Source organism: Abrus precatorius, unplaced genomic scaffold (assembly GCF_003935025.1).
Source record: "Abrus precatorius isolate BTA unplaced genomic scaffold, Abrus_2018 Scaffold0, whole genome shotgun sequence".
Classification (NCBI taxonomy): domain Eukaryota; kingdom Viridiplantae; phylum Streptophyta; class Magnoliopsida; order Fabales; family Fabaceae; genus Abrus; species Abrus precatorius.
In genome coordinates, this window is record NW_020874290.1 from 1279933 (window position 1) to 1294814 (window position 14882).

Consider the following 14882-nt stretch of genomic DNA (forward strand, 5'->3'; position numbering starts at 1 on the left):
TTTTTTTTTATAAATAGAGAAGAGAGGATAGGCTCATTACATAAAAAAAGATAAGAAAATTTCCCATAACATAAGTAATTGAGTGTGAGAGCCAAATGAATCGAAAGATTCATGTTTGGTTCGGGAAGAGATCATAGACATTTTGAAATGAATGGAAAGAGAATCTACTTTCATTAAATGATTTATTAGATAATCGAAAACAGAGAATCTTAAGAACTATTCGAAATTCAGAAGAACTACGGGAAAGAGCTGTTCAACAGCTGGAAAAAGCCCAGGCCCGCTTAAGGAAAGTCGAAACGGAAGCAGATCGGTTTCGAGTGAATGGCTATTCTGAGATAGAACGAGAAAAATTAAATTTAATTAATTCAATTTATACGACTTTGGAACAATTAGAAAATTACAAAAATGAAACCATTTATTTTGAACAACAAAGGGTGATTAATCAAGTCCGACAACGGGTTTTACAACAAGCCTTACAGGGAGCTCTTGAAACTCTGAATAGTTGCTTGAATAACGAGTTACATTTACGTACTGTCAATGCTAATATTGGCATGTTTGGGACGATGAAAGAAAAAAATAAGTGATTAGTCCTTCTACTATAATATCTACTATAGTATAGAGTATAGGCATTATTTTTTTCTTCTAAAAAAAAATTAAGAAATATTCATGGTAACCATTCGTGCAGATGAAATTAGTAAAATTATCCGTGAACGTATTGAGCAATATAATACCGAAGTAAAAATTGTAAATACTGGTACCGTACTTCAAGTAGGCGACGGTATTGCTCGTATTTATGGTCTTGATGAAGTAATGGCGGGTGAATTAGTGGAATTTGAAGAGGGTACTATAGGCATTGCTTTGAATTTGGAATCAAAAAATGTTGGTGTTGTATTAATGGGTGATGGTTTGATGATACAAGAGGGAAGTTCGGTAAAAGCAACAGGAAGAATTGCTCAGATACCAGTAAGTGAGGCTTATTTGGGTCGTGTTATAAATGCCTTGGCTAAACCTATTGACGGTCGAGGAGAAATTTCAGCTTCGGAATCTCGATTAATCGAATCTCCCGCTCCCGGTATTATTTCGAGACGTTCCGTATATGAGCCTCTTCAAACAGGACTTATTGCTATTGATTCGATGATCCCCATAGGTCGTGGCCAACGAGAATTAATTATTGGAGATAGACAAACGGGTAAAACAGCAGTAGCTACAGATACAATTCTCAATCAACAGGGACAAAATGTAATATGTGTTTATGTAGCTGTTGGTCAAAAAGCATCTTCTGTGGCTCAAGTGGTGACTACTTTACAAGAAAGAGGAGCAATGGAATACACTATTATAGTAGCTGAAACAGCAGATTCTCCAGCTACATTACAATACCTCGCCCCTTATACAGGAGCAGCTCTGGCTGAATATTTTATGTACCGCGAACGTCACACTTTAATCATTTATGATGATCCCTCCAAACAAGCACAGGCTTATCGCCAAATGTCTCTTCTATTACGAAGACCCCCAGGTCGCGAAGCCTATCCAGGGGATGTTTTTTATTTGCATTCGCGTCTTTTGGAAAGAGCCGCTAAATCAAGTTCTCAACTAGGCGAAGGAAGTATGACTGCTTTACCAATAGTTGAAACACAATCGGGAGATGTTTCAGCTTATATTCCTACTAATGTAATTTCTATTACAGATGGCCAAATATTCTTATCCGCCGATTTATTCAATGCTGGAATCAGACCGGCAATTAATGTCGGTATTTCCGTTTCCAGAGTTGGATCGGCGGCTCAAATTAAAGCCATGAAACAAGTAGCTGGTAAATTAAAATTGGAATTGGCACAATTCGCAGAATTAGAAGCTTTTGCACAATTCGCGTCTGATCTTGATAAAGCTACTCAAAATCAATTGGCAAGAGGTCAACGATTGCGCGAGTTGCTTAAACAATCCCAATCAGCCCCTCTCACTGTAGAAGAACAGATAATAACTATTTATACCGGAACGAATGGTTATCTTGATTCATTAGAAATTGGACAGGTAAGGAAATTTCTTGTTGAGTTACGTGCTTACTTAAAAATGAATAAACCCCAATTCAAAGAAATAATATCTTCTACCAAGACATTCACTGGGGAAGCGGAAGCCCTTTTGAAGGAAGTTATTCAAGAACAGATGGAACTCTTTTTACTCCAAGAACAAGTAGAAAAAAATTGATTAATAACTAACCAATTTTCTAATTATTATCTTTTAAAATCTTTTCTTTTAATTTGAATATAATTAATAATATTATATTAATTCGAATATAAAATAAATAATAAAATAATAAGAAATTCATGATTATTAAAGATTTATATATAGAAAGGGATAAAGCATAAATTGTATATATATATAAGATAAGTTATTCTTCTAAAGAAAGTTTTAGTGGCTCTTGCTCAGTTCAAATCATTCAAGATATTCTATTTTTAGAAATACGGAAATAAAAGGAAATATATAGGCAAATTATTTGCGTCCAATAGGATTTGAACCTATACCTAAGGTTTAGAAGACCTCTGTCCTATCCATTAGACAATGGACGCTTCTCTTTTTTTCTTTAACCTTTTTTTAAACCTTAGTTTAAAAAAGGTTAAAGAAAAAAAGAATTCTATCTATCTATCTATAGATAGATATAGATAGATAGAATAAAAAAAAAATAGAATAATAAATAAATAATCAAATTCAATTGAATATAAATAACGAAAACTAAGTTAAAAAAGAAAAATGAATAATTAACAAATTCACTAAGAAATTTAGATTCATTCTAGAATAGAAAAAAGATAGATTCGAATAGAATAAATAGAGAGATAGGATATAAGCGGGTAGCGGGAATCGAACCCGCATCGTTAGCTTGGAAGGCTAGGGGTTATAGTCGACGTTGATTCATCATTATGATTTAACGTCTCTAATTCAAAGCCGAACGTGAAACTTTTGTTTCATTCGGCTCCTTTATGGAAGAAATTAAGAGATGGAAGACATGAAAAAAAAAATTGACCCATAACATCTATGTCAGCCTTTTTGTTTTGTAGAAATACATTTGAAACACCTTGCTTTTTAGATGATCCCTATAGAATAGGAGTATTATAACAATCTGTGTGTGTGTTTTTTCTAGTTATTTCGTTCTCTATTTCTATTTGAGAGAATCTTTAGGAAAAGAATAAAATTTCCGTCGAGCTAAAAAAATATGTTGATGTCTCTAGTAAACTAAAAAAATCGTTTAACAGCTATTTTGTTTCAATCTCTACAATACAAAAAAAATGAAAGATTTAGTTACGATTAGAAATAAGCTTTCTATATCTTTCTCCATGGATCCTTTACGCATACTCAAAAAATTCGGATTATTGATCCAATTCCAAAAACTTATGTTTCATAATTTTAGAACTCAATTTGTCAATTTAAAAAAAATGGATTCTTTTTGTATACAAATTACGATAATGTATATTATACCGCAAATCGTTCGTTGAGAGGTATAAAGGATTAGATCCCTTTAAGTAAGAAATAAAGTTTTTGATCGGGATATGAATCAAACGGGGGATCCCTTAACTATTAAAGGGTCCATGGAACGAATCGCACTTTTACCACTAAACTATACCCGCTACAATACAATTATTGTATATAAATGAACCTTTTGTCGAACAAGGCAATCAGACGTAATTAAGAAATAGGAATAGAATATTATGATAATTAGAGTGTTGACATGTTTCGTAAGGGAGACTCCTAATGAAATCCAATTAGGAAAAGGGGGCGAATTTCTTTTTTGGATTTTGTGTTTGCTAAAGTGAAGGTGTTTTTTTTTTACAGATACATCGCGACAAAACTACTTAATTTATAACAAAAAAATGCATTGCGCAGGAATGCAAAAAAAATGACATTATATATATACGTTACCAGAAAGAAGGAGTAATCAAAAATGACATTTTGATCTTATATCATTTTGGTTCTATATCATAGGAATATATCAGTATTTTTGATTTATGTTTGATCGTGTTTAAATTACCAGTTTTTTTTTTTCAAATCAAATACATTCAAATAAATCATTGTTATCCAGTATTCATGGGAATAAAAAGAGCCCGGCTAGGTACTGGCCGGGCTTTGGCTGTAGAAAAAAAAAAAAAGAAAAAAAAATTAGAATTATATATATATATAGATAGATATCATTTTTCTATTCTATAGAATAATATAGAAAATAATGAATAGAAATCAAATAGAAAAAAAAAAAGAGAGAGAGAAAAATAAGACATAAAAAAGGATCTTTTTTTTTTCAAGCCCTATTTTTTTTCTTTTTGTTTATGCGATATAACATAAACATAGTAATTCCATTTTTTTTTTTCAATTCGGGAGAGATGGCTGAGTGGACTAAAGCGTCGGATTGCTAATCCGTTGTACAAATTTGTGTACCGAGGGTTCGAATCCCTCTCTTTCCGTTTCCGTTGATGATTTGGTATTTTTTTTTTTCACTTTTTTTTGTTTTACTTGTTTGTTTGATTTTTTTATTTACTAGTTAAAGATGTAAAATAGATAAAATCCTAACACAATAGTTCAAAATCCAGCACAAGCAAGAAAAACACAGAATCCATTTTTTTTATTCTTCACGTCCTGGATTACGTCCTGGATCGTTAGATAGGAATCCAAAGATGAAAAGAGAAACGAAGAATATCACTACCGTGTAAACAAATAATTTTAGAGTAAGCATTATAAAATCTCCAAGATAATTAAAAAAAAACGACAAAGAAAAAGAATGGATTCTCTTATATTAGACATTTTTTTCTTTTGATATTTTGTTTCTAAGAAATGAAGTCATTACGAGGAAATAATATATATATATCAATTTCGAAAATGGATTTGATTTGTAGTAAGAGTTGATCCTTTTCTTACCATTTTCCATAATTACTATTACCAAAAAGATTTTTCATCTAGGTATTATGTTGGTGGTGGGCTCAAATCAAATAATAGGATTTCTCAATGGAAAAAAACGTAGATGATGAATGGTCCGGATTTTTCGTGTCTATCAAAAAATTTCAATATTCGAATCGAGAATTTACGCTGTAAGACTTATCTGATCTTAAAAATGGTTCAAAATGTTCGAATTTTTGTTTTCGAATAAATTCTGAATGAATTTTTTTAGGACATTATTCAAATTAAGGATCTCATCGAAAACTTACAGCAGCTTGCCAAACAAAAGCTAAGAGAAAAAAGAGTACGGGTATTACTGGCATAATATCTACAATTGGATTCAAAAAAGCGTAGGCTTCAGGCAATTTCGCCAAGAAAAAACTACTTGAATAAAGGACGGAGTGAATACAAATACAGACCAAACTAAGGATATTAAGCATAACAAACATTTTGTTCTTTCTTTAAAAAAATAAATTTAATTTTTTCTTTTTTTTTGAATTCTAATTTTCATTTTTAGAATATTGTATTATGTAATGTATATATGTATAATTTATATCAATATAATTATATATATTATAATATATATATAATTAGAATAATATTCTAATAAATAATATATATATATAATAGGAATAAAATTTATAAAAATGAATATTAATTAATGAGTAAAACTAAAAAAAAATGAATCAAGATCAGACTCCCAAAATCCTTCTTTGATTTGAACTTATCCAGTTCAAAATCTTTTCATTCTAAAACAAAAAATAGAAGAAATCCGATTTTCATACAATATCTTAATTGAATTCTATGTAATGATCAATAAATTGAGTTTTATTCCACATTTAGTCCCATCCAATCAAAATCTTAACAACAATTGAATTTAACAAATTTTGGAACTGAAATAAATTGACGAACAACCAATACCAACACAAAAATAGTGTTTATTAGTGTCAAATCGAAAATGGGGCGTGGCCAAGCGGTAAGGCAACGGGTTTTGGTCCCGCTATTCGGAGGTTCGAATCCTTCCGTCCCAGAACATATCCATTCATGATGGATATCATATTTGAATACAAATTGTATATTTGGAATAAGGATTACCTTTTTTTGTAATCATTATGGATGACTAATTATAGTGGATAGCTAATTATCTATCTATATATATTTATATATAGATAGATAATTTTTTCATATTTCTTTCTTTTTTTTTCTAATATTTTTTTTTGAAGAAATTCTAATTTTTTCTATTTTACAAACTATCAAAATAAAGTAGCAAATTTATTCATACAATATCGAATTTGAATTTTTTTTGACTTCTTTCTTTTTTTTTTAGAAATTCTTCCGTTATATAAAAGAAAAAAACCTAGAAGTAAAAAGGATAGATTATTACGTATCCATTGAATCAATGACTATTCACGATTTCATAATTGAATCAATTACATACCGGATCCAAGCTAAAGGAATGTTATGGTAAAACTTCGTTTGAAACGATGTGGTAAAAAGCAACGTGCGACTTGAAAGACATGATTCGATTAGGTGTGGATTCTTACATCCGCCATCTTTTTTTCTAGTATATAGAAATCGAGATGCTCTTGACTCGACATCGTTTGTTCCACTCCACTAGAACTAACTTATTGTTTTGGGGACGGGAAGGGGATTGATGATGTAAATATTCCATGATGGAGCTCGAGTTGATTCATTTCTCAGGGGCAAGTATCTAAGGTTAGTGAAAATTAATAAGTTAGAACAACTTCGTAAGTATCTCTTTGATAGAGAAATCGAAAGGATCCAATTCGAACAAGGTTCAAAAATTTGTTGGAATTAGTAAAATTATTTCGATCGAAAGTGTATCTGCGGGAATCAACCTTCTATTCGTATGATTCTTTCCGAGAAAGAAAAAAAATGGTATGTTGCTTCCATTTTTTTAACGATTAAAGATTCCTGAAGTAATGTCTAAACCCAATGATTCAAGGAAAAACTAAAAGATACTGGAACAAGTAAATACCATTTTCAAATTGTCTCATCAATTCTATTAGAAAAAAAAACATAGATTCTAAAGTGAAAGAAGCACAGACAAGAAAAGGGGGGTAGAGACCGCTCAATAAATGAAATACATAAAGGCTTTGTTTTCCTTTGAGTTATTTGAGAATTATCCAATTTGAGTTATGGGGTTGCAAATATGCAAATATGAGGAGTTATTCTTTTTTCAGAAAGAAAATAAGAAAAAAAATACTTAAATCATAGTTTAATTGATTTAATGATTTTATAGATCTATTTGACATCATAATTTTATACATAGATAAAATTATGAATTTTCTCGAGCCGTACGAGGGTAAAACTTCTTATACGTTTCTAGGGGGGGTACATTGTTCATCTATATCTATCCCAATGAGCTGTTTATCGAATCGTTGCAATTGATGTTCGATCCCGAAGAGAGGGAAGAGATCTTCGGAAAGTGGGTTTTTATGAGCCAATAAAGAATCAAACGTATTTAAATATTCCTGTCATTCTATATTTCCTTGAAAAAGGTGCTCAACCCACAGGAACTGTTCAGGATATTTCAAAAAAAGCAGGTGTTTTTATGGAACTTAGCCCTAATCAACAAACGAAATTCAATTAATGAAATAAAAAAAGGGGGTGTGGATGACTTGTATATAAATTTATAGAACTCTTTTCTCTCCCCCCGCTCTCTTGTTCTATTCATACCTACTTTTTTATTTCTTGTTGTTTACATAGAATGTTGTTTACATAGAATGTTGTTTTCGATAGTCAAGTCAGAAAATTAACTTTATATCGATTTTCAAAACATAAAAAAATGGATAGAAATAAAAGAGATAATATAGGAAAAAGCAAATGAATAATCACTAAATGAAAAAATTGGGTCTATAAATACATTATCCCCAATGAAGTTATTTTTTTCTTTATTTATTCCTAATTCTATATTATTTCAAATAGAATTAAATATTGATTATTATTATATTATTATTTATTTTTAGAATATTTCAAATATGATTTTAGAATTAGATAGAATTGAAAAAAAAAAAATTCTTTTTTTTTAATACTTACTCGTTCGTTATTATTATCAGTTACTAATCCTAGTGATGGAATTTATATATATATTGATAGTAAATAGAATATTAAAAATAGAATTTATATATAATTTTTTATCGAATGACTATTCATCTATTGTATTTTCATGTAAATAGAGGAAAAAAACTCTATGGAAAAATGGTGGTTCACTATGTTGTTTAATAGGGAATTAGAATACAGGTGTGGATTAAGTAAATCAATAGATAGTTTTGGTCCTATTGAAAATACCTGTGTAAATGAGGACCTCCCAATTTTAGCTGATATGGATAAAAAAACGCATAGTTGGAATGATAGTGACAATTCTAGTTACAGTTTTTTCAATTCTAGTTACAGTTTTTTTCAAAATTTAGTAGGTATCAGGAACATCCAGAATTTCCTATCGGATAAAACTTTTTTAGTTAGGGATAGTAAGAGGAAGAGTTATTCCATATATTTTGATATTGAAAAGAAAATTTTGGAAATTGACAATGATCATTCTTTCCTAAGTGAATCTGAAAGTTTTTTTTCTAGTTATAACAATTCTAGCTATCTGAAGAATGTCTCTAAGAGTGATGATGATCATTACATGGATGATACTAAATTTAGCTGGAATAATAACATTAATAGTTGCATTAATAGTTATCTTCGTTCTCAAATTTGTATTGATAGTTCCATTTTAGGTGATAGTGACAAATACAATGACAGTTATTTTTATAGTTACATTTGTGGTAAGGGCAGAAATACTATAGAAAACAAGAATTATAGTTCTAGTCTAATAACTAGCACAAATCATACAAATAATAGTGATTCCACTCAAAGAGAAAGTTCTGATAATCTCGCTGAAATTCAAAAATACAAGCATTTGTGGATTGAATGCGAAAATTGTTATGGATTAAATTATAAAAAATATTTGAAATCCAAAATCAATATTTGTGAACACTGTGGATATCATTTGAAAATGAGCAGTTCAGATAGAATCGAACTTTCGATTGATCCAGGTACTTGGAATCCTATGGATGAAGACATGGTCTCTCTGGATCCCATTGAATTTCATTCACAAGAGGAACCTTATAAAGATCGTATTGATTCTTATCAAAGAAAGACAGGATTAACTGAGGCTGTTCAAACAGGCACAGGTCAACTAAATGGTATTCCTGTAGCAATTGGAATTATGGATTTTAAGTTTATGGGGGGTAGTATGGGATCCGTAGTAGGTGAGAAAATCACCCGTTTGGTCGAATATGCTACCAATCAATTTTTACCTCTTATTCTAGTATGTGCGTCCGGAGGAGCACGTATGCAAGAAGGAAGTTTGAGCTTGATGCAAATGGCTAAAATCTCTTCTGTTTTATATAATTATCAAACAAATAAAAAGTTATTCTATGTATCGATCCTTACATCTCCTACTACTGGTGGAGTGACAGCAAGTTTTGGCATGTTGGGGGATATCATTATTGCGGAACCTAATACTTACATTGCATTTGCAGGTAAAAGAGTAATTGAACAAACATTGAATAAGGCAGTACCTGAAGGTTCACAAGCGGCTGAATATTTATTCCATAAAGGCTTATTTGATTCAATCGTACCGCGTAATCCTTTAAAGGGAGTTCTGGGTGAGTTATTTCAACTTCATGCTTTCTTTTCTTTGACTCAAAATGAAAAATGAGGGAAAGCCAAAAATTCTTTTTGATTTTTCATTTTTGAATTTCAAACAAAAAAACACAAATTTTGAGACAAAAATCAAAAATTAGAACACACAAGAGCAAAGTAATAAGATAATAATAGAGGAATACTAAGAATAAAAAAAAGGTGTATTATCATACATATGTTTGTTTCTTCTAGAAATAGAAGACGAAATCCATTTATTTAGTTCTACATTCTTTCTATTTATTATTAGATTCTATTTGTACTTTGGATTCTATTATTTATTAGAATATTATTTACGATTTTCATTTTATTATTGATTTATTATATTCTATACTCATTATATATATATATTCACTTAGCTATAATCACTAGAATTCATATATACTAAGTATATATGAATTCTAGTGATTATAGACTATCTTTATAACAATATAAATAAGAATAATAAAAATATTAATATAACAATAATATATATATATATATATATAACCGGTACAAATAGTAAATCGAGGTACCCATTCTATGATAAACTTACCTTCCATTTTTGTGCCTTTAGTAGGCCTATTATTTCCGGCAATTGCAATGGCTTCTTTATTTCTTCATGTTCAAAAAAACAAGATTTTTTAGATACGGGCAGTAGGAAATCTCATATATTTTTTTAGATCTGGAATCAATTAGATGAATTACTCCTAAAGGTTTACATTAAAATAGTGCTAGTTGATAAAGGTTACTTCATAAATAAAGAAAAAGAAATTGGTTGGGGGGTTGATTTTTTTACCCAATCCTAATAGAATATATATATGAAAGTTGAAATTGGATTTTGAATCCAAAATGCATTCATTCGCTGCAAATTCAGGAGGTTAATCATGAATATGAATGTAGTTTTGCGATCAAAACAGATACTGATATATCGTGTAACGGAATATCGAAGAATACGTTATTTGTTCTGGTCCTTCGTCCTGCTTTTAATTTCATTCGTGTTGTTTTTGGTTGGAATAACCAGTTATCTTGGTAGGGATTTTCTATTTTTTCCTGAGGAAATTAGTAATTTTCTTCCATTTATTCCGAACTATATTTATTTACCATTTATTCCACGAGGGGCCACGATGTATTTCGATGGAATCGTGGGTCTTCTTATTAGTTTTTTTTGTGGGCCGCGATTATTTTGGATGTGGATGGTGGTTATGATATCTTCCAAAAAGAAGAGAGAATGGTTTATTTTTTTCGTTGGGGATTTGGATTTCTTGGAGAAAAGCGTCGTCTAATTTTCAAAGTACCTATGAAAGATATTCGGTGCATCAAAATAATGCCAGAAGTTCAAAGGGATATTTTGACTCGTACCCCTACTTTTTATCGTATTGTTTTTATGGAAACCATAAACTATGAGCTCATTCCCTTGACTCGTATTGAAGATGATTTGAGTTTCCAAGAAATTGTAGACAAAGCTTTCGAAATAGGCAGATTCGTGGATGTACCCGTTTTCTTGATGTATCCGCTTTATTGAGGAGAATTTGACTCTACTAGATAAATTGCACAAAAAGTTGTGGAATTGTCCTATTTCTTGTGTGTACCGATTGAAATATTTATAGATGAGACGTTCTTTGGTTTCGAAATCCGACTATAATATTCATTACCCGAATTACTCCTTTTGATGAATACACAAAAGAGCACTTCGGGTAATTGCTTCGAATCTTAGCAATTGAGATCTTTTGAAACAATATTTATTTTTCTTCATTCGACTTGACGGTGGATTCCTTCGATTTCTGTATTCTTTCTAAATTAAACAAGGCAAGGACTAACTCCCGAATTTCAAATAAAAAAAACGCGGGAATAGATTATGGATTTAGATATAGGTTCTATGAATTTTAATAGAAGTTATGCTTGATAGAAAGATTATTATCATATAGAGTTTGACGAATGAGGTGAAGTTGAGTTGATTAAAGACGAAAAATGGAAAAAAAGAAAGCATTCATTCCTCTTCTATATCTTATATCTATAGTCTTTTTGCCCTGGTGTATCTCTTTTACATTTAAGAAAAGTCTGGAATCTTGGTTTACTAATTGGCGAAATACTAGGCAATCCGAAATTTTCTTGAATGATATTCAAGAAAAGAGTATTCTAAAAAAATTCATAGAATTTAAGGAACTATTCCTTTTGGATGAAATGCTAAAGGAATACCCGGAAACACGTCTACAAAACCTTCGTACTGGAATCTACAAAGAAACGATCCAATTAATCAAAACGTATAACGAAGATCGTATCCATACGATTTTGCACTTATCGACAAATATAATCTGTTTCCTTATTCTAAGTGGTTATTCTATTCTAGGTAATCAAGAACTTTTGATTCTTAACTCTTGGGTTCAAGAATTTCTATATAACTTAAGTGACACATTAAAAGCTTTTTTTATTCTTCTATTAACTGATTTATGTATAGGATTCCATTCGACCCATGGTTGGGAACTAATGATTGTTTCTGTCTATAAAGATTTTGGATTTGTTCAGAATGCTCAAATTATATCTGGTCTTGTTTCCACTTTTCCAGTCATTTTAGATACCATTTTTAAATATTGGATTTTCCGTTATTTAAATCGCGTATCTCCGTCACTTGTAGTGATTTATCATTCAATGAATGACTGATTGAAAAACCGATCCATTGATCCAATTTTAAAGTTTGTTTTCTTTTTTTTTGTATAAAAGCTAAAACATTATCAAAAAAATGACTTTTTGTTTTTCCTTCTTTCCCCCCCTCCCCCGGATTCTTTCTATATTCCAGGAAACTAATTTCAGTAAATAGCAGAATCATGGATAGGGAACTATGCCAGTGACCTACCTAATTTTATTGTATAAATTTTCAGGATCAATGATTAGACCATGCAAACTAGAAATGCTTTTTCTTGGATAAAGGAAGAGATTACTCGATCCATTTCCATATCGATTATGATATATATAATAACTCGAGCACCCATTTCAAATGCATATCCCATTTTTGCACAGCAGGGTTATGAAAATCCACGAGAAGCAACCGGACGTATTGTATGTGCCAATTGCCATTTAGCTAATAAGCCCGTGGATATTGAGGTTCCACAAGCAGTACTTCCTGATACTGTATTTGAAGCAGTTGTTCGAATTCCTTATGATATGCAAGTGAAACAAGTTCTTGCTAATGGTAAAAAAGGGGCTTTGAATGTGGGGGCTGTTCTTATTTTACCGGAAGGTTTTGAATTGGCTCCTCCTGATCGTATTTCACCTGAGATTAAAGAAAAGATAGGTAATCTGTCTTTTCAAAACTATCGCCCTAAAAAAAAAATATTATTGTGGTGGGTCCTGTTCCTGGTCAGAAATATAATGAAATCACCTTTCCCATTCTTTCCCCAGATCCCGCTACTAAGAGAGATGTTCATTTTTTAAAATATCCTATATACGTAGGCGGGAACAGGGGAAGGGGTCAGATTTATCTCGACGGGAGCAAGAGTAATAATAATGTTTATAATGCTACAGCAGCAGGTATAGTAAAAAGAATCATACGAAAAGAAAAAGGGGGATACGAAATAACTATAGTGGATGCATCAGATGGACGTGAAGTGATTGATATTATACCTCCAGGACCAGAACTTCTTGTTTCAGAAGGAGAATCTATCAAACTTGATCAACCATTAACGAGTAATCCTAATGTGGGTGGATTTGGTCAAGGGGATGCAGAAATAGTACTTCAAGATCCGTTACGTGTCCAGGGTCTCTTGTTCTTCTTGGCATCCATTATTTTGGCACAAATCTTTTTAGTTCTTAAGAAAAAACAATTTGAGAAGGTTCAATTGTCCGAAATGAATTTCTAGGGCTTCGGATTTATCAACATATTAAGTTCGTGAAAAGAACGAAATTTTTGTTGATAATTTATATAATTCTATTATTCTTTAGAATATAATAAAAAAAATTATGAAAAGACCCTTGCTTCTTTCTAGTCTTTTTCTACTATATTTAGGATTTAGGGAATTCCTTTTGTACCGTAATACTAGTCAGTTATAGTATGTATATTGTGAAGAAGACTATTTGACTTTGTTTCTTTGTTTTTTTTTTCATATTTCAATGTTCTAGAGAATAGAAAGTTCTAGAATCAAAATTTTCTTCTATTATAATAGAAGAAAATTCGATTCGATACTAAACCCAAAATAGATAGGCAGAAAATTTTAAGCAAAGTAGAAATTAAAATGGGGAAAACGGGATTCTAGGAGGGATTTTTTTCTTTTCCTAGAGTCCGATTCCTTCTTGCTTGTGTCGAAATAGAAATATTCTACAAAATATTAATAGAATATGATTTTTGAATCCCCTTCCTGAAATAAGCCTATTCTTAGCTTAGTTTCGATTTTTTCCAACTTAGAACTTTTATGACATATAATATTTTTTTTTATTGGATGCATATAATATAATACGTAGTGGACAAACAAAAAAGAGAGGGAATTAGGGAATTTGATTGACCAAATCCAATTTCTTCAATTAATTTGTTTATAAAAAAAAAAGAATTCAATCATGATTCGATATCATTAGAGACTAAAATAGATTTCGATCTAGAGTAAGATTCTATTAGTATAGTATAGAAAAGGCTCGATTCACATGATATTTGATCGGTATAATAGATATATATATATCCATATGAAAATTAGAAATACAATAGAATCAATTTCCATTGCGTCACCCAGAAGAAGTAAATTAAGTGATTTTTTTAATTCTTCTTTTGATTTTTCTTTCAACTTTAAAGAAAAAAAAAAGTATGGATGGACAAATATTATCCAGGAAAAGGGATATTTTGAAAAAATGAATGAAGTTCATTTTTCAAAAACATCAAAAAAGGGGAAATGGAGTTTTTTGAAACATCAGAAAAAGTTATCTATTCATTCATTTATACGAATAAAAAAAATTATTAAAAAATATTATGATTATTAAAAACTCAACAGGGATCCACTCTTTCTTTGACGAATTTGAGGGGGTCCTGTTGAGTTCTTACGCTTTCATTTCGAAGACTCAAATAATACGATTCCTACAGGGATGAGCCCAATCCGGAATATGAACCATAAAAGAAAATACCAATTAAACCAATCACAGGAATACCAGTTACAGTACCTATTATCCAAAGAGGAATCCTTCCAGTAGTATCGGCCATTTATCCCACTTTCCTCCACATTTGATCAAGTAGTCAGTCATGCTAGAGACATAAACAGTCATAGATAATTATGAAATGATATCCTTCCGAACGAGATAAGAGA

The 14882-nt window shown here is 30.7% G+C and overlaps 1 non-coding gene and 1 pseudogene across 1 annotated transcript; one reads left to right on the forward strand and one right to left on the reverse strand.

Moving 5' to 3' along the window:
• Nucleotides 1-2489: 2489 nt before the first annotated feature.
• TRNAR-UCU lies at nt 2490-2561 on the reverse strand. Its single transcript has one exon. It is a non-coding gene; the product is annotated as a tRNA-Arg (tRNA).
• A 7889-nt stretch (nt 2562-10450) lies between these two features.
• Nucleotides 10451-14518, forward strand: LOC113874619 (annotated as a pseudogene).
• Nucleotides 14519-14882: the final 364 nt, after the last annotated feature.